General features: G+C 40.7%; 1 protein-coding gene across 3 annotated transcripts in view; it reads right to left on the bottom strand.

Annotated features, from left to right (window-relative positions):
- The window catches only part of FUT8 (fucosyltransferase 8), a 277408-nt gene extending 264593 nt beyond the window's left edge, over positions 1-12815 (bottom strand). For 2 of the 3 annotated variants that reach the window (XM_014735643.3, XM_005605246.4), the window contains exon 1: positions 12681-12815. The gene's annotated coding sequence lies outside the window, so the exon portion shown is untranslated. The remainder of the gene's footprint in view (positions 1-12680) is intronic. The other variant, XM_070249598.1, reaches the window with a different exon arrangement.
- Positions 12816-20231: the final 7416 nt, after the last annotated feature.

Raw genomic sequence — 20231 nt, 5'->3', positions numbered from 1 at the left:
AAGGACCAGGTAACATTACAAGGAACAGAATCTAGATTAAGAGAAATGTGTAAGCAAATATCTAAGAAACAAGTTCTGTAAGAGAAAAGAAGAGCAGCTAGAACAGGAGGAAAACCAGGAGGACTACAAAGTTGTAAAGAGAAAGGAGGATAGAGGGGTTCACAGTGTCAAATCTGAAGAAGTAAAAAGCAAGAATTAAGACTGAAAAAAGCTCCCTGTTGGCAATTCAGAAGGTCACTGGTAACAACAGAGAGCACAGTTTTGGTGAAAAAGAAGGTAGCCAAATGGAAACAATACCGATATTGCTTTTTCCTTTGGGCTGCTGGGTAACAAAAAAAAAAAAAGGGAAAGAGAGAAGAAAGAATAGGAAAAGGTGTTCTTTGGGTTTCGGGATTTTTTTTCTAAGCCATGAAAGATGTTGTTAGGAAAGATTGAAATAAAAATGATAAACGAGGGCCAGCCCAGTGGCGCAGCAGTTAAATTCACACGTTCTGCTTTGCGGCGGCGCGGGGTTCACCGGTTCCAATCCCGGGTGCAGACATGGCACCGCCTGGCAAGCCATGCTGTGGTAGGCGTCCCACATATAAAGTAGAGGAAGATGGACACGGATGTAAGCTCAGGGCCAGTCTTCCTCAGCAAAAAGAGGAGGACTGGCAGCAGATGTTAGCTCAGGACTAACCTTCCTAAAAAAAAAAAAGAAAATGACAAAGGAGTTAACTAACGAACCTATATCTTCTAACAGGTAGAAGAGATAAAAAAGTAGCCATGAAGTAGTCAGGAAAGCCTAAAGGACACATCCCTGACACCACACGGTAGAGAGGAGGGGAAATTACATGATTTAGAGATAAAGAAAAGCAAAAATGAAGAAGCTTCTGTCTGATGGTCTTAATCTTCTTACTCTTTTCCAAAAAAAAAAAAAAGGAACTGAAATGACCTACAAAGTCTGAGAGCAGTATACTGGAATCGGGGGCTAGGAAGGGGACAGAAAAGGTCTGAAATAGCCCCTGCAGGAAGAAAGTAGAAGAGAATTGTTAACAATATAAGCCAGCATTTTGGAACATACTTTCTAATTAATTGTTCATTTCATTTTCACTTAGCCAGCAGGACACAATTCTCTCGTTGATTTGATCTGATTTGATTGTCTTTCTTCTGTAGAGACAGTCTTCTATATCTGATCTGAGGTAATGATGTTCTGTAGGTCTTCTTTTCCATTGTGTATTACTCCACTTTTTCTTTGTATGTTATAAAACTTTTAAATTAATCATTTTTACTGCTTTAATATGGTTCTAGTCTGGCTCTGATGCTTTGCTTAAATATCAAAGAAGTATCTGATTACTCAAGAAATCCTTAATATTTATTTTCTTAAAGTATTTAAGAGAACTACAAAAAGAATAGGAGTTCTAAACTTAGAAATGGCTATATCTTCTGACAGCTGCTCATTTATTATTAGATTAAAAATAAAAATTCCCTGGGAAAATATGAATAATGATCATCTTTAATATTTTGAAGCTTCAGCAGTTATAGAAAGAAGTGTCTCTTTTCCTTTACACTGAAATTTTTCCAATTATATAATTCATAGTTAGGTACTTTATATGGATTACCAATTCAGTGGGACATTTAAAATATGGCATAGCACACATTCAAAAGAATATTGTTGCCATAAAAATAGTCACCTTAAAAAGCTCTATACTTAACCCTAGAACACTGCCATTGCACGCAAAGCTTTGGGATCCAACTTTTGGAACACCTTTAAAGTCTTAACACAATTTTTATATCATTGTCAAAAGTGACAAATGTTCAATCATTAAATATGTTTGATTTGGGGATAGCTCTGGTTATCACGAAGTGGTTTACCTAAATTAGAAATACCACTTTTGAACAAAAAGTGTTACTATACAGCATAAAACAAATATTCTTATGCTGCTGTACTGACACCATCATTAAAATGTATTTATAGGGGTTGGCCCAGTGGTGCAGCAGTTAAGTGCACACATTCCACTTCTCGGCGGCCTGGGTTCGCCGGTTCGGATCCTGGGTGCGGACATGGCACCGCTTGGCACACCATGCTGTGGCAGGCGTCCCACATATAAAGTGGAGGAAGATGGGCACGGATGTTAGCTCAGGGCCAGGCTTCCTCAGCAAAAAGAGGAGGACTGGTAGTGGTTAGCTCAGGGCTAATCTTCCTCAAAAAAAAAAATGTATTTATAGCTACATTCTCCTCCTCCATAGTGTCTGCTCTAGGGGTTACCTCTCACACAATTTTTTTTTTTTTTTGATGAAGATTAGTCCTGAGCTAAGTACTGCTAGTCCTCCTCTTTTTGCTGAGGAAGCCTGGCCCTGAGCTAACATCCGTGCCCATCTTCCTCCACTTTATATGTGGGACGCCTGCCACAGCATGGTTGCCAAGCAGTGCCATGTCCGCACCCAGGATCCGAACTGGCGAACCCCGGGCCACTGAAGCAGAACGTGCACACTTAACCGCTGCACCACCAGGCCGGCACTCTCACACAATTCTTATATGTTGGGTAAAAATAAAAGTTCAATCACTTTATAGTCATACTTCCTACTATTACAGGTAACGTAAGAAGCACTGATGGTTTCTAAGAGTCAAATTATTGAATATTTGAAAGTAATTACAGCACTCTCATTTTTAAATTCAGCTAGTTGTCATTCAATGCCCTTCTTTTATACTATACTGAAAATGAACATTACCCCTTTGGCATATACCTGACACCAGCCTACTCAGTCACTTATCTACTCCTGTTACAAGCACATCCATATACACACGAACACTCCTATTTTTTAATTCCCTGTATATGCATTCTTTTCCTAATTTGTTACCTGAATGTTACCTGTCAGCTTTGTCTCCTGATGAGCCCTAGGACAGTCTTCCCAATGGCAGCCATACATTTCTGTTGGTTCTTCTTTGAAAAACAGTCTAATTCCATTTGCCTGCCTTGAGCCTAACTTGGCTCAAACTTAACTAAAATTGCTTCACCCCAACTTCTACTCCCACAACAAAAAAAACAACTAAAAAGCATACTCTTCTCATATGTTCATAAGAAGCTTCAATCATTTTTGAAGCTCTAACTCTGAGAATTATTCAACTTTGCCTTTATTCTCTTCAAAAATCTTTATTATTAACTCAGCATTTAAGATTATTCCTATTCTCAAAGCTATACACATGAACTAAGAAATGCCCAAGAAAAGTTTAATCAGCCATCTTGATTCTTCAAGACAGTTCCAAATTTGTCCATTGCTAAGTGATCTGTTAGACCATAAGCCACATTTTGACTCAGAAGAAAAAAAACACAGTGACTATACTTAAGGGGAAAAGTTGAGATACATTCTAGGAAAAGGTCAGTGAACATCTACCCAGCTACAACAATCAGAATAGAAAAAAATCAAAACAATTCATTTTCTAGAGAAGGAAACAGAGACCCAGAAGGGACAAGCGGTATACCCAAGTTCACACGTTTGGAGGCAGAGCCAACACTGGTATCCAAGTCTCCTGACTCCAAGTTGAAAGCTGTTCTACTTTATCCATTCATTCAAATTAATGAACGCAATTATACTGAATGAAAGGAGCCAGACACAAAAGACTACATACTGTATGATTCCATTACGGTCCAATTTCTAGAAATGGCAAAACCACAGCGACAAAAAGCACATCAGTGGTTGCCTGGGGCTGGGGCAGGGACTGGGCAAACAGGCAAACGGGAGGCTTTCGGAGGATGAAAGTGTTCTAAAATGGATAACTGTTGTACAACTGTATCTATGTACTAAAACTTGACCTGCGAATTTTACGGCATATAACTTATACTTTAACAAAACTATTCAAGAAATTACTAAATAGGAACTCAGATTTTAGCTTTAAGTCCATAGACTCTAAGGAAATTTAGTGCAAAAGTTATCATTAAAACATAAAAAAACAGCTTTTTTCCAAACTTCAGATCCTTTTCCCTTCAGATTTCCCTGAAGTTAGGTACCTTACTTTCCAACCTTACATTTGCCACAGAAACAGAAAGGAGCAGGTACTGCACAAACATACACACAGGAACGGCGCACAATTCCTGTGCAAACACTTTAGTTATTTATCATGACTTCCTTCAGGGAGGATCTTCACTGCTCTAAGCCTCTGCAGACAGTTACAGAACAGAGGACGTGCTCATTTATCTGTCACCTGGCCTGACAAATTGCTCCAAAACAGAATTCTTCGGCCATTTCATTTTCATGATATCTTTGTCCATTATAATTTAAACACTAAGAGTCTTTTTATTAAAAGGAACCATTCTTCATTGCATATTTTCTTTAGTTTATTATTTGTGCATCCTTACTATGTATACATCTCTTCAGCTTACTCAGCATTGAGCATATTGTTTGTTTACTTACAAATTAAAAATAACATTGTGCCTCTCATCCTATGAATGCATTACACCTATGAGCAGTATGAAACTGATACTTCTACAGTTTGAACCTTAAAAACATGGGCCTTAAAAATAAACAGTTTTAATTCATGGAGGCCCAGATGTCTGTAATTATGTCACAGGAAGCAGTCAGGATTACTTAGTAAACCTACATTTCTCATGCTGCTGAGGCTCAGTTTACCAGGCTAAGAAGGAAAGACCTTTTGGCCTCAAGAATTTCAATTACCACCTTCCTAAGCCCTAGGGTTTCACTAAACTTTCTAAAAGAGAAAGAAAAATCTTAAACTTATAAAAACAAAGCAAAATGTTTACCCTGGCTTAAGCGGTAATTTTAAAGAATAGGTTTTCCCAAAATTACAATCTTTTGACATTTGGTAACTTAATGATTTAAGCAGTTATTCAAAGAACTCAAGACATGAAAAACATAACACAGTCTCTACTGAATATCTCTCTCTTTCAGGTACAAGTACAATTCCATGTATTAAAGAAATTGAATCAGTCAGATCCCAAACAATTACGGTCTTAATTATCAAACACGCAATTCGTCCTTGTGAACTTTTCACAATAATTGGCTTAAATCTACGAACAATAAATACTCCCATGAATGGAGAACACTGCTGTTCATTTTACCTTAAGAGTTAGCTCTCTGGGCAGGTCAGTGGCATAGTGGTTACATTCGTGTGCTCTGCTTCAGCAGGCCAGAGTTTGCAGGTTCAGATCCTGGGCACGGACCTATATCACTCATCAGCTCTGCTGTGGCAGCGACCCACAAACAAAACAGAGGAAGACTGGCACCGATGTTAGCACAGGGCTAATCTTCCTCAGCAAGAAAAAAAGTTCTCTTTAATGGACACAACATTTTTTTTTTTACATTATGTTACTACAATGAGGCACACAAAGAAGGTGAAAAGATGTTCTAAAAACCAATTCCTGGGGACTGGCCCACTGGTGTAGTAGTTAAGTTCACGCACTCCACTTCAGCAGCCTGGGGTTCACAAGTTTGGATCCTGGGCACACAGACCTAAACAACACTCATCAAGCCATGCTGAGGTGGCGTCCCACTTACAAAGTAGAGGAAGACTGGCACAGATGTTAGCTCAGGGACAGCCTTCCTCAAGCAAAAAGAGGACTGGCAAAAGATGTTAGCTCAGGACCAATCTTCTTCACCAAAAAAAAATAATAAAATAAAATAAAAACCAATTCCTTGTAGTTAGAAACTCCATAAATGAAGACAGAAATAACAGAGGAGGCATAAGAACGCATTCCAGGAAACTGGAAGAGGGGATTATGATACATTAAATATTAGGTAGAACAATAATGTGACTGATAGAGGACCCTTAACAATGAACCAACATCTCCCTTACCACTTTTTTTTTAAAGATTTTATTTTTCCTTTTTCCCCCAAAGTCCCTCAGTACATAAGTTGCATATTTTCAGTTGTGGGTCCTTCTAGTTGTGGCATGTGGGAGGCTGCCTCAGCATGGCTTGATGAGCGGTGCCATGTCCATACCCAGGATTCCAATCGGCAAAACCCCAGGCCGCCAAAGCAGAGAGCGTGAACTTAACCACTTGGCCACTGGGCCAGCCTCTCCCCTATCACTTTTTACATGGAGTTACAAAATCATTTTTTAATAAATAATATTAAACCCTACACCTACTGAAATTCTTCTAGTCTCTTGCCTACTGCATCAAAAGGAAATGAAATTATTATAATAAACCTATTGTTACATAAAAGCTAATGTTTAACCTAGAAATGATCTAAGAACTCTAAGAAAAAAAAAATCCTGTAAAGATGGTCAAATCCCACATTTCCTACCACTGTTGGGAGAGGGAGGATGATAAACAGGGAGAAGGAGTGGGGGGAGAGAGAAAAACTTAAGAAGAAACCTCCCTCACCTCCAAACAAAGCAGGCTCATCCACCACTGCTATGATCCTCCGCCTCTCTCCATCTCCCTCCCGTCACTGTCCCAACACAGCTAAGATCTGAGACAAAAGATATAATACAGAAGCTACAAATTGTATTTTTCTACCTTCACCACTAATCAAGATATTACAATCAATTATATTTGAAAATTATAAAAACAATGTTAAAAACTACCTTATGGAATGTTGACTTAAGTCATTTAATAACATTGGTATGTTTTTACAGTTTGATGGTCTGCATATATTTTTTTTTCTACAGGCAAATTTAGTCTGGCTCTAGGTATTAATGGGGTTGGATATCTCTTTTAAGGGATATAATATAAATAACCAGCCATAAAAATAATAAAAATTTAAAACTCATTCATGGTTCATTAACAATCTTAACTGAACACGTTCATTTTAGTTTAGCTGTATGCTTGAGGTAAGACAAAGACTCTCCCACTGTCATTCTTCTCCCACTTTTGGTCTTCTATAATGAGAAAGTCATAGCATTTAAAGTTCATATCATGTAGCGGCCTGCCCTGTAGCGCCGCAGTTAGCCTGGCGTGGTCCGCTTCAGTAGCCCAGGATTTGCCAGTTCAGATCCCAGGTGCAGACCCACACACCGCTTGTCAAGCCATGCTGTGGCAGGTGTCCAACATATAAAGTAGAGAAAGATGGGCATGGATGTTAGCTCAGGGCCAGTCTTCCTCAGCAAAAGAGGAGGACTGCTGGCAGATATTAGCTCAGGGCTAATCTTCCTCAAAAAAAATGTTTATATCATGTAATGTTTCTCATAACTCAGATTCTAAAATAAACATTAGCTTAATTTTTCATTTACATCTAAGATTACTATCAATATTTTGTTATTTATTTTATAATGTGAACTTTATTTACATTAACCAGTCATCAAGACTGTGGTAAGTCTGTTAAGTCTGATCTTCTTAACATAAATTTGTTGTCATGTTTATTCAGTTTATCCCCTCAGAAAATAAATCTGAAAAACCCAAGCTCTAAGATACGACAATATATGAGGCATTTCAGTAGTGATCTTTAAAGCTGTATTCGTGCTTCAGTGAAGAGATATTACTGTAGAACCAAAACAAAAGAGAAGAGAACAGTAACGACAAATTTGAACTACAGCAGTACTAGCCTCATATTGGTATAATTTGTCAATTTTTTAAAAAACTTAAAATTCAAAACATATTTCTCCTTCACACGTCATTTTCTGACCAAAAGAACTATCACAAAAACATATTTTTAAAAAGTAGTAGATGAGTGAGGTATTAGGTTTTGGCAAATAGTTTTCTGAAAAGAAAACTTTTGAAATTAACCCTATAGCTCTGCTTTCTGTAACGAGTATGAGCAACTCTTATATTGAAATATATGACATAATCCCATGGGCCCCATTTGCTCTTCTTCCATTGAAAGGAAAATGTACAGTACCGTATAAAGTTTATACGGGTTATATGCTTAGAATATTGTAGCGATTGATATAAAGTCATTTAATCAAGTAAGAAAAACCTTGACTAAACAGGTGAGTGATATAGTTTGCTTTATTGGTTTGATTCCTAATTATTCCAAAGAGAGAACTGTGGGATGATGGAGAGTGGTTGAAGAAGGGGAGATGTACGCAGGAGATAAAATGTACAGAGAAAGGAAGGTTGAGACTAATCTGTTAAAAAATACATCTTAAACACATACACATCCCAATGTAATATTCTTCTGTTGGTAATTTTTAAAAGGTTTTTTAAAAATCTGTTGTAAATATCTTTTAAGTTTAAACAAGTTTAATTATCTCATTACAGCAAACTATAATTTAATAACAGTTCAAACAACGAAGAAACCATATACTATACGGTACAGAAATATAAGCCAGAGAATCACTAACTCGAGAACCAAAGAAAATCTTGTGTTTGTCCTCTAAATGCTGTACCTACTAGAATACTGTTGACTATAGAAAACTAGAAGTTGGGATCTCATCTGAAAAGCACCAATAGGACCAGTATTGATGCAGGGTATAAAGGTATTATAACAGTAATATCTTAAGTTTCAGAGTTGTTTAGAATCTTAGTTTTCTTTTATTTATAAGCAAAGAAACTTATTTACATGCCTATTTTTATATTTACTCTTATGATTATAAAATGGAAACACTTTCTTTTACTTTTATAAATGTGCTATAATATGAAATGGGAGTATTTCCCATTTAATTAAACCAAGAGATTTACTGAATTCAGTTTATAATAAATCAAAAATAACTATTAAAGAAATGGGAAAAGATACATGAAAATATTCTGGCATGCCTTATAAAACTTTAATTTATAGCATTAACTCCTTAAATATGGTAAACACCTCACTATTCTGTATCTCAGAGATTGTCATTCCTTCTAAAGGATCTTATTTTTTATTTTATCAGCATTGAAATTCTATTTACATTATGGAGAACAAACAGCCCAACCACTAGCCTCAGAAACCTAAATATTCTAATGATTTCAATAAACACATTATCAATTTTTAGCTTTGAATTTAAAAAAATATGTGAACCGTAAGAAGTAAATTCACATACCTAACTGATTATGGTTTAGAAATCTAAATAAAGTGCCATAGACCAAAGAATAACTGCTGCCTATTCAAAGTCACAAGTTCAGTTTGGTAGATTGGCTGGACTTACTACATTACAGTGCAGGGGACACTTCTTAAAGTGACCTTGAGATCCTGCTCTCCAGATGTTTGAAGGGTCCCTTTCTTTATTGAAAGTATCTCTACTTTTGATAAATGCCTATCTTACTACACAATTGACATCCTTGCCCATATAAGTCTCTACTTGAAGCTTTTTTTGAAATTTTAGGACTGTAAATATCATAAAGAAAAAATTTAAGAACATGCAACATGCACAAACAGTCAAGATATACTCCTTCCCTTTTGATGCAACGCACAAGAAGGTTAGGAAACTACTATCACACACTCTAAGTTTGGGGACATATTTTCAGAGATTTTAAATGAGAAATTCAGTAACTCCTAAGCATTTACTGTCCATTATTTCAGATCACGAAAAGATTTCTGAACTAATTTGTAACACACAATACATATAATCCACAAATAACTATATGCAGATATATGCCCGTGTCAATTCCCTTACTCTTTTATTTAAAAATTGTTTCTTCTGGTCATAAAAATCTGGTTTGGGGTGTTTTTAAAAGTTCAAACATATATTAAGCTATGCTTTGCTTTGACACTAGCTCCCCCTCCAGACCAAACTACTAATATAACTGCACCTAAAAAAATAAACAAGGAACACAAGTTTTCCCAAGCCACTAGCAAATTTCAAAATTCACCATTTCGAAAGACATTCCAATTCCTTAAAATAACTAGTTAAAATCTGCAACCACACAATACAGAATGTAATCAGAATTATTGTTTTTTCAATTCCATACATCTCAAATAGAACTGACTTGTAGGAAAAACACCTGCAAGGGACTCTTTACATTTAAGAACATCCTAAAATACAATCTATACAGGGCTATATTTTATGGAAATTGTTTTGAATCACTTTCCTAATAAACAACAATATACTCTTCATGTTAACTCACTACTTGTCAAAGACACCATTTTGCATCTGTTTCTGCAATCTATGCAAGTTTCATTCCAGCTGTTCAGCTCTTCAATTCAAATAGAATTCTCAATTTATAAAGCAGCACAAGGGAAATCCACACCTCCAAGCCACCTTCTATGTTCCTTACTGCCTATTCATTTCTAACTCGCTACGTTTTTACATACAAAGCTATAAAATCAAATCTTCAAATGTTTGAACTCCAACCTTATCCTTACTATTGTAGTATTTATAAACCAAGTAATTAAGACTTTCTATACACATTTTGTGGTATATTTCACGAGGCTAACAAAGTACAGGGCCTTATTATTTGGCATAGGATCTCACATTACTTTCAAATTATTTTAAAGAAGGGAGAACACAACTTACTCCATTATTTCAGTATAGCTTTGTAGTGCATAAATAATTTCTCTCCTAAAATGTTTTCTACCTGATGCACCCTTTAAAAGAATTATGCATAAAAACATAAAAATTTAAATTTAATCGAGAAAAAAATGCACTTAACCCCAGGAAATAACAACGGGGAAAAAACGATAATGAAGCCTTGCCTACAGTTTCTAAAGAGAGCCAAGCCAAAGTTCAGTCAGTTACATGTGATGAGTTTAATTCTAAAGTGATGGAAAACTTTTGTAGAAATTGGTTTTGCGTTACCTTGAGGTTTGCCTACTGGGGATTCTGGCTCTCCTAGGTCCACCTTTTTGAATTGGCGTAAGTCAACTTGTAAGTTAATTCAAATACGGGAAGAAAAAAACACCTTTCCATTCCTTTATCCAAGGCCTCAGTCAAAAGACTAATATACGGCAAAACGCAAAATGCTCACCAGGGATAAACCCTAACCATGACACTGCCATTTAACTTAAGAAATACACTGCGTCTCTGACGTTCTGTGGCTGAAGATTGCAATCCCCACAGAGGCAGAAGAGGTGCTGCACCCGACAACCCACTCTTGCAGGACAAAGCTCTTTTAACTAAGAAATATAGACTCATCTAATCTTCCCAAATAAGTTTAGATACTCCAAAGCCGCCAGCTCATCATTTCCACACCAAATGGGGGCTGCAGCGGCTCTCGCGCCTTTCACCGCCCTAGCATCGGCCCCTCGCTGGGAGCGCATCTTCGTCCGGGTCCACTCCCTGATCCGAGCCGAGATCCCCTCCCGAAAGCCCAAAACGCACAGGCATCCTCCCCACAGCCTGTGACCACAAGGACCGAGTTGCTGGCGAGAGAGCAGGTAGGTGCAGAGGAGGAAAGAGGGGCACCTCCCACCCCGCCCCCATCCCTTCTCTCCTCAGCTCCGGCCCCTGCCCTAAGCGAGGATGCGCGACGCCCAGGGCAGCGGCGGCGCCCCTCACCCCGGCCCGCGCCCAGGCACCGCCGGAGCGTCCCGGGGGCTCCCTCCCCACTTTTCCCGGAGCCGCTGGATAAGCAGCAGCAGTTGCAGCTAGAGGCCCGGGGGTCGCCTGGGGAAAAAGAGCAACGACAGCCCCCCACCACATCGCCAGAGCCTCCGCAGATCCCGCGTCTGCCCAGCCCCAGACCCCGAGGCGCGCGGGGCCCGGCTCCCAAACGGCCCCTTACCCGAGGCGGCTGCAGAAGCGGTCTCCGCCGGTCCCCAGTCGCCGCCGCTGCGGCCGCCCCAGCCCTCAGCCGCAGCTGCCCGGCGCCGGGGGAGCGGGAGGGGTGGCTGGGTGGAGGATGCTACTCCCGACTGAAGGGAGAGGAAGAAACGGAAACAGGAACCACCGCCACCGCCGCTTAACGGAGCCTTCGGCGCCACTGACTGAGCGAGAGCGGGAGGCGGCGCGAGCCGGGCATTCGCTGACAGCGCGACACCGAGCGCGAGCCGGGTCCCGGGCGCGCGACCCCGAGCGGCGCCGGCCCCATTCCGCGAAAGAAAGGGGACGGGGCGGCTGGGGGCTGGGAGGGGGCGGGGGCCTGGAGCTGAGGGAACCTGACTCCTCGGGTCGGCCCGAGATAACGCGCGCACGCGCCGGAGCGGCTCTGACAACGAGCGCAGGCGGGGAAGCCTCGGCCAGCGCAGGCGTGCGCGCGGATGGGGGCGCGCGCCCCTCAGCGTTCCAGGCTGCTGGGAGAGGGCGCGCATGCGCCGGCCGCTGCCCCCTACGGCGACCCTGGCATGTGCCAGGGCTTCTCCCCGCCCCTTTCTCGCTGCGCCCGTGGACAGCGTAGCCGCAGCATCCAGCGCCAGGCAGAGCCGCGGGCCACAGCGGAACCGGGAGCTTCCAGCAGGCAGCAGCTCCGCGCGCCGCCGCCGGCTCCAACACGAGCGTAGGCCGCCCTCTACCGCCTGCAGGCCGGAGGCTGAGGGGGCGCGAGTCGAGCCGGGCTCCCCACTCCCGGGAGCGCCACCTCCAGGGAATGCCGTATTCTCGCCCGCGGCCCTAGGGAGCACTGGTGCTGGAGATCTGAAGCAGGCTCCTTGCTACTTTTTAGGAGTGATCACTGCTGCCCAACCCCTGCAGCCCAGGTCCGGGTACCCGGCTGCAGCTTGCAGCACGATCATAGAATGGCATCGCACCCACATGCGCCTAGCAAAGCCCTATCTTATTGTGAGAGCTGTGTTTCCGCCCTCGCCCCGGCAGAAAGACCCCCCACGAGGGCCTGAGTTAGATGCCTGGCCTCTCCCCCGACCCGCGGCTGCGACAGCGCCTCTGAGGCGGAAGTTTATTCAGTACGGGAAAGAGAACACGGGGGGGAGCTTCTCCCTAGGATGCTTCCTACCCGCTCGGACTCGGGAAATTCCTGGCGAAGGCGGTGCAGAGTAGTGGGCCGAAGAGCTAGCTCGGACCAGCCCGGACGGCGAGCTGAGCCGGAGGACCCGAGCGCGCCACCCGGGTACACAAAGTAGTCGCGGGCCGCGGGGGGGGGGTGGGGGGGGTGCTACGGGGGCCAATCAGAGGCCCGAGCCGCGTGAGTGGAGTGTGAGCCGACCAATCACACGCCGGAGGATGAGCTTCCCGTAGAGAACTCTTCCCTGTCGCCTCCAGACCCAGATCCCAAGCCCTGGGGCGCAGTGCCGTGGAAAGTCGAAATGGTGCCCTAAAGACAGGAGAATTATTTCTCTAGTCTTGGGTATTTTTAAGTAAATGCCTTGGGTACTTATCCCAGAGCAAACAGCGGCGGCCTTTTCCATGCCGAGTATGGAAAGGATCACAGAGAAGAGATTTAAGAGGCCTGCCAAGATTGCAATCTGCCTAATAACATTAATAAATGTACAGCATTTTTTGAGACCTTTTTCTAGGCCAGGAACTGTATTACAGAAATACAAATAAGATACTGCTGATTCAAAGAAGAAAAAAAGTTCCCTGTCCTCAAGAAGCTCAACTGCTTCTGAGGGAGGTTTGCTGGACCTTGTGACTCTGGTATTTGTCGTCAGCCTTTAAACAAAAAGCTCTCCATGAAGTAGTTTGCAGTCATTTTTTTTTTTTTTTTTTTTTTTTTTATTTTATTTTTTATTAATGTTATGATAGATTACAACCTTGTGAGATTTCAGTTGTACATTTTTGTTAGTCATGTTGTGGGTACACCACTTCCCCCTCCGTACCCTCCCCCCACCCCCCCTTTTCCCTGGTAACCACCGATCAGATCTCCTTATCAATATGCTAATTTCCACCTATGAGTGGAGTCATATAGAGTTCGTCTTTCTCTGACTGACTTATTTCGCTTAACATAATGCCCTCGAGGTCCATCCACATTGTTGTGAATGGGCCAATTTCGTCTTTTTTTATGGCTGAGTAGTATTCCATTGTGTATATATACCACATCTTCTTTATCCAATCATCAGTTTCTGGGCATGTAGGCTGGTTCCACGTCTTGGCTATTGTAAATAATGCTGCGATGAACATAGGGGTGCAACGGACTCTTGAGATATCTGATATCAGGTTCTTAGGATAGATACCCAGTAATGGGATGGCTGGGTCATAGGGTATTTCTATTTTTAACTTTTTGAGAAATCTCCATACTGTTTTCCATAGTGGCTGTACCAGTTTGCATTCCCACCAACAGTGTATGAGGGTTCCTCTTTCTCCACAACCTCTCCAACATTTGTCGTTCTTGGTTTTGGATGTTTTTGCCAATCTAACGGGGGTAAGGTGATATCTTAGTGTAGTTTTGATTTGCATTTCCCTTCTCTTCCTGTAATAAGAGAAAATTGAGAGAAATGTAGAGTGACTTATCTAAGGTCACACAAAAACATGCTAGCAGAGCCAGAATTATGTTCTAGCTCAGAGAGCTTAGATGTCATCATTCAGCAATCGTTTATTGACGGTATGGTTGCTGTCCTCTACTAAAGAGGTTTCTGCACTAAGCTTATAAACGGAACAAAATTCTGCTATAAGGGCCACACGCTTTGTTTGTTGGAAATGAACAGAAATTTTAGGCGTATGCTATGGTAAGATGGATTAGAAGCTGAAGCCTTACCAGTCATACTGTAGATAATTTTTAGAAGTCAGAGGTGAGGTGAATATTTACTTTTTAGTTTAAACAGAATTTTAAAAATATTTTAGCAAGCGTGTTTAACTCTAAAGCTTATCTTGTATAATACTTTAAAATCTCCAAGTTTAAAGCTTTACTTTACATTTGCCTCAAAACATCTGGTTTTTTATCTGGCCTTCATTTTTCCTTTCCAAAAACCTAGGAATTAAAACACTTATCTTCTCTACCTCCTTCTGATCAAAAAAAAAAATCTGTCCAAAGAATGTTTGTCCAAGATTTAGTGCATTTTTATAGGACAATACAATATATATTAAAATACCAAATAACTTTAGTGTCTCTAGAATACACTCGGAAACTAGTTCTTCAGTGATTCGGATTGTGGGGTTGAGTCACTGTGCTTCTCAGCCTGTGACAGAACACTGTTATCTAAGCCCTTTCCAGGATCTGGCTGCCACGTCAGAATTGGAAGTATCAGTTAAAACAACTGACTTTTGAGAGCAAATCTTTACATATTAAGTTCCAGACAAATAATGAATCTCCAGAAAATTCACAACAGTCCCAGCTTTTAAAAAACACATTTCTTTTCCTCTCTCCAGAGAGGAATATTACTGAAACTCTGCCTTTCTCTTGCCAGGTTAAATTTCTAAGAGAGAAAGTATCCCCAAAAGGTTCTAAACATCACTGGCCACCAGAAGACATCTCTGTCAACGGTGGTTTTCTCCACAAGCTCAGCCTCCCCCGCTGCTGCTGGGCCCTTTCACGCTCTCTGTTCTCCTCAGCTGCCTGCCCCTGCCTCTCGGCACTCCTAGTTTCTGATATTTGCTTAAGCAAGTAGAAGTGCCCCACCACCTCCTTCACCCCTCCCCTCACCAACTAGGCTTGAGAACTATCTTTGCTTATCTGAAAACCTACAAAGAAGTTCTGCTCAACAAAACATTGTACAGAACATTCTTCATGACATGTTATCCTGAGAACTAATAGAACCTTGTCAGTACATTTTCTTCTTTCACACAGCCTGGGTGAAATTCTTAGTCATCAGCCAGAGCTGTGGGGTCTTGGGGGTGGAGCAAGGAGGAGTCAACCATTAGACAATGGAAAAGACCAAATGAAAGTTAAAGTGAGTACACAAGTAGCCATTTTATTGAGAGGTTAGCTAGATCAAAGTTAATGAACTCGAATACTATCACGTTTCCAAAGTAGTGAGCATTCCTATAGGAACTAGTTTGAAACTTACTACCATTTTATGAACGACTATGATAAAAATAATACTCAAGGTTTAATATTGCTGAGTGCCAGACCCCATGGTAAACTATTTACTTCCATCATTTAATTCTCAAATCAACCCTTTGAGGTGGATCTGTTATCACTGTGGGGGAACCTGCAGGGTCCCAGAGGAGGGTTGAGGAGGCTCTCAGGAGGGGCAGGAGCAGCTGCTCACCAAATAGTTTAGAAATGTTTCCATCTCTGCCAATGTGGACCAACTGAATGTCAGCCCTGGAAACATTCCTAATAACTTTTAATTGTTCTTGTTTGCTAATTCTTGCTCTAGTTACATTTTAGGATTCCATTTCGCCGCTAATCAGCCAAAGGACAGCATTGTTATTGCTACGTACAAAATGTGACCGTGCATTTTACCCATTTGGGCCTTAGTTTTCCCATCTATAAAATAAAGGGGTTGGACTAGATAAATTCTAGTTGTTTACCAGTTCTAAAACTATAAATCTAGCCAGCTTGACACACCATTGACAGTAACTACAACAATCAAATATGGAAAAATAGTCTATATTTTCAAATCCAGTAAATATTTTAACTCACTTTTGAGCCAGCTCCTTAAATAGAAACTGTATCTACACCCACTCATTAAAGAGCCAGAGCCAATATTTCCAGTCTGAAGAGCAAATGAAGTGACTGATTTAAAGGCTGATGAAACCAGCCGAACTATCCCTTCCTGTGACTTGCCTCCATGGCTGAAATTTCTGTCTTCTCCATTGGAATGCAACATCATATAGTTCACAAGAAATTGATTTCTTATTCAACATCCACCCCTGTTCCTTCTTTATTAATCGAGTTCCTTGTTTTTGTTATTTGTTTGTTTTTTAGGTAACCATCCAACCTCCAGTTACAGAAGGGGAACTCAATTAGCCTGAGTCAATCAGTAAATAAATTCCCTGGTAGGGTAGAGACTTGTAATGCTTACCCTGTCTTTCCAGGCATATACAGAGATGACATTCTCACACATACATCCCTGCCACCCACCCCCACCCTTGTAGATGGCTGGACCATGTGACTAGTTAGACACTAGCCTGTAGTGGGCTGTGGGTAGAAGTGATACGTGTCACTTCAAGCTAAAGCATTTAATTGCAAGTATAAGTCCTTACAGTGTTTATTCTTCCCCAGCCTCAAGACCTGTATTGTTGAAGATGATAAAGCCTTTGTCAGCCTAGGTCCCCAAGAAAGGACCGTGTAGCACAGCCCACCTCCCACCCTCATCAAGTCAGGGTGGATATATAGTTTGAGTAAAAAATATAACTTTGTTGTTTAAGCCACTGAGATTTGGGGTTATTTTTTTACTGCAGTATGACCTAGAATCTAAATTATGCTAGGTCCTATACTATTCTAATTAATACACCTGAAAACCATTATAGTCCTGGGGTAAAGTGGCCCAATCAGACTGAAGGGAAGGATTTTTAGTCCATGCTTGGGGGGAGGACTCTCTCTTTCCTACCAGGTATGAACAAGTCAGCCTATAACCCAGATTGCCAGTGGCAGCAATCAAACAACCACAAGAGGAACTCACCTTAGAATGAAGTCAACACACTGAGGATGGCAGAGAGAAAAACCCTTGAAGGTATTATTGAGCTGATGGTTACATTGCTCCTGAAGGCTACTCTTCTCTGAACTTTTAATTCTGCAAAATAATAATTTGTCTGCTTCTCCATAACACCCTAAGCAGAAACTACATCCTGTATATCTTTAATTTCATCGCAGTTCCTCACACAGATCTAGCTCAAGAAGCACTCAAAAATATTGGATGAATTAAAATTGTAAAAAATATAATAGCTCACACTCTTGCCTTCAGAAATAAAATATTACCTACATTAACAAAGGGAAAAAGTAATTTGATTCAACCCAATCCTTTTATAGATGAGGAGATTAAGACCCAGACACATTACAAGATTTATCAAGTTCACATAGCTTTGTTATGGCAGAACTGAGGGGAAAAAAAGCAACTAATAATTGCTTCATCAAAAATGACCATAGTTTCCAACTCAAGATAGAGAAGTAATGAGACAGTATATTACCCTGGTAGTTAAAAACTTTTAAGTTAAGACAAATGTAGCTTACATACTAGTTATATGATCTTGGACAAGTTACTTAACCTCCCTGAACTCTGGTTTTTCCATCTGTAAAAGAGGATAATAATCTCTAACCCATAGACTTGTGAGGAATAAATGACTGAACATACAAAAAACATTTAGCATAATGCCTAACACATAAATATTCTATATATTGCAGTCCTGTCAAATGATGTTTATTCATAGCTAAATCAATTTTTGTGCTTTAGGATAGATCTTTTTCTCCATCATCATTCATTTAATTCAGACCACCTGTGTTTTTCCATCATGTATAATTATAGTGTAGACTATACAAGTGTGTAGCCAGCGCCCAACTTTCCTATAGGGATGTTCCTCCCATTTCCACACTTCTACCATATGATGGAAGCAGGAGGAGCCATGTTACTGCTGACTATCCCTTGGTCACAGCTAACTGGTCAAGAAGTGGAAACCTGACCCAAGATGGCCAGTGAAGCCATTCCTCCAAGATTTTTAGACTTTCAAGGAGAGGTCATCTCAAGCCTCACATAGATATAGAATCTGAGAGATGTCACTGGATATGTTTTCTTGCCAAGTGGAAAAACAAATTCTGCAGTGAGAGAATAAAGTCAATGAACAGAGGGAAGCAGATAGGATGGATAAAGTGTCTTTGTTATACTGGAATGCCCATTTCCAGGGTTTCTTGACCATTGGCAGAATCTCTGCCTTTTCTTCTGCTTAGGCCTCTCCCAAGGGTTTCCCCCATATCCTTCCAATATATTCCCCGTTTTGCATAAACTAATTCCAGGTGGGTTTATTTTAGATGCAATTAATGCAATGATATGCTATATGATGTCATCATAAAGTAAAAAGTAAGAAGAGGGAAAATTCTTAGATTCATTATCTTTTTTTTTTTTAAAGATTGGCGCCTGAGCTAACAACTGTTGCCAATCTTTTTTTTTTTTCCTGCTTTTTCTCCCCAAACTCCCCCCAGTACATACTTGTATATTTTAGTTGTGGGTCCTTTTAGTTGTGGCATGTGGCACACCTCCTCGGCGTGGCCTGATGAGCGGTGCCATGTTCGTGCCCAGGATTTGAACTGGTGAAACCCTGGGCTGCCGAAGCAGAGCACATAAACTTAACCTCTTGGCCATGGGGCCAGCCCCCAGATTCATTATCTTTATTAACAGCTTGAGTGATACCTCCAAGAATATGGTCATCAAGTGTATAAAAAGAAACTAATAAATGTTTATCAAATGCCGACTGTGTAAAGTACCTGCAGCAGAGACTTCAAATTACCCCCCTATATCTGTTCTCTCATTCTTCCATAATAAACAACCCTCCAATTTTTAGATGGTCCTATTTCCGCTCAGCTAAAATCTTATATTTCCCAGTTTCCCTTGCAAGCGGGTGTGGTCACATGACTAAATTATGGCTGTTGAGATCTAAGCAGAAATGTTGTGTGGGACTTCTATTAAAAGAAAAAGTCATTAAAAGAAAGGGAATATACCCTTCTCATCCCTTCTCTCCGTCCTGTTACCTGGGATATGATGTGATGACTGGAGCTCTTTCAGCCATCTTCCACCATGAGGAGGATAGTCATATCCTGGGGATAGCATGACAGTGAGTGGGAAAGAGCTGGCTCCCTGACAACTTGTGGAACCTCCATTCCAATAGTGGACTGCTCACCTCCAAAATTCTTTTATGTGAAAAAGAAATATGCTTCTGTCTTATTTAAGCCACTACCATCTAGGTTTTTCTGTTCCATCCACTGAACCTAATCCTGATACAATGCCACAGTAGTTCGATAAATTATATTAAGTTGGATTGTTAATGCTCTACAAAAAAGAGAAACAAATCCAAACAGATTTGAAAGAAATGTAACAAAGACAAGTACATGGTACTATATTTAAAAATTTTAAACCAAAAATGAAGATACAGACTGGGGAAGAATGGGATAGGTGCAAGAGAAAAAAAAAATTCAGAGAGAAAAATTCCAGCAAAGAATAATAATAATAATAATTTACCACTGTCCATATGTTATAAATACTTGCTCCAGTAAGAATGAACCTTGCTGAAGTCACCAAAGTTCCAATGTTCCACTTTGCAGGGGCAAAAACTATCTTCTGAGTTCACCCGAGGGAAAATCAGATTCTGGGGAGAAAGACTAGGTCTGACCAAGCTGAGAAAAGTCTGAAACACCAGAAGGCCCCTTGAGGGCCGAGATCCTGCCTATCTGCCTTAATCACCACCAGCAGCATATTTGTTGAACGAGTTAATTAATTTTCATTGCAATTTTACTGCCAAGGGGATCCAGAAACTCGTAACCTCTGGCTAGTTAAGATCTTCTACAGTTACCATGGGAACAAGGCAGTATAGAGTCGTGGTTCAGAACGCAGATTCTAACTATATTCGAATCCTTGCTCTGTCACTTAATGGTGATGAGACCTTGGGAAACTTTTAAACTTCTCTCTGTCTCATTTTTTTCATTCATGTAAAACGGGAATGATAATATTATCTACCT

Source organism: Equus caballus, chromosome 24 (genome assembly GCF_041296265.1).
Source record: "Equus caballus isolate H_3958 breed thoroughbred chromosome 24, TB-T2T, whole genome shotgun sequence".
NCBI lineage: Eukaryota > Metazoa > Chordata > Mammalia > Perissodactyla > Equidae > Equus > Equus caballus.
This window is presented reverse-complemented; position numbering and strand designations above follow the sequence as displayed.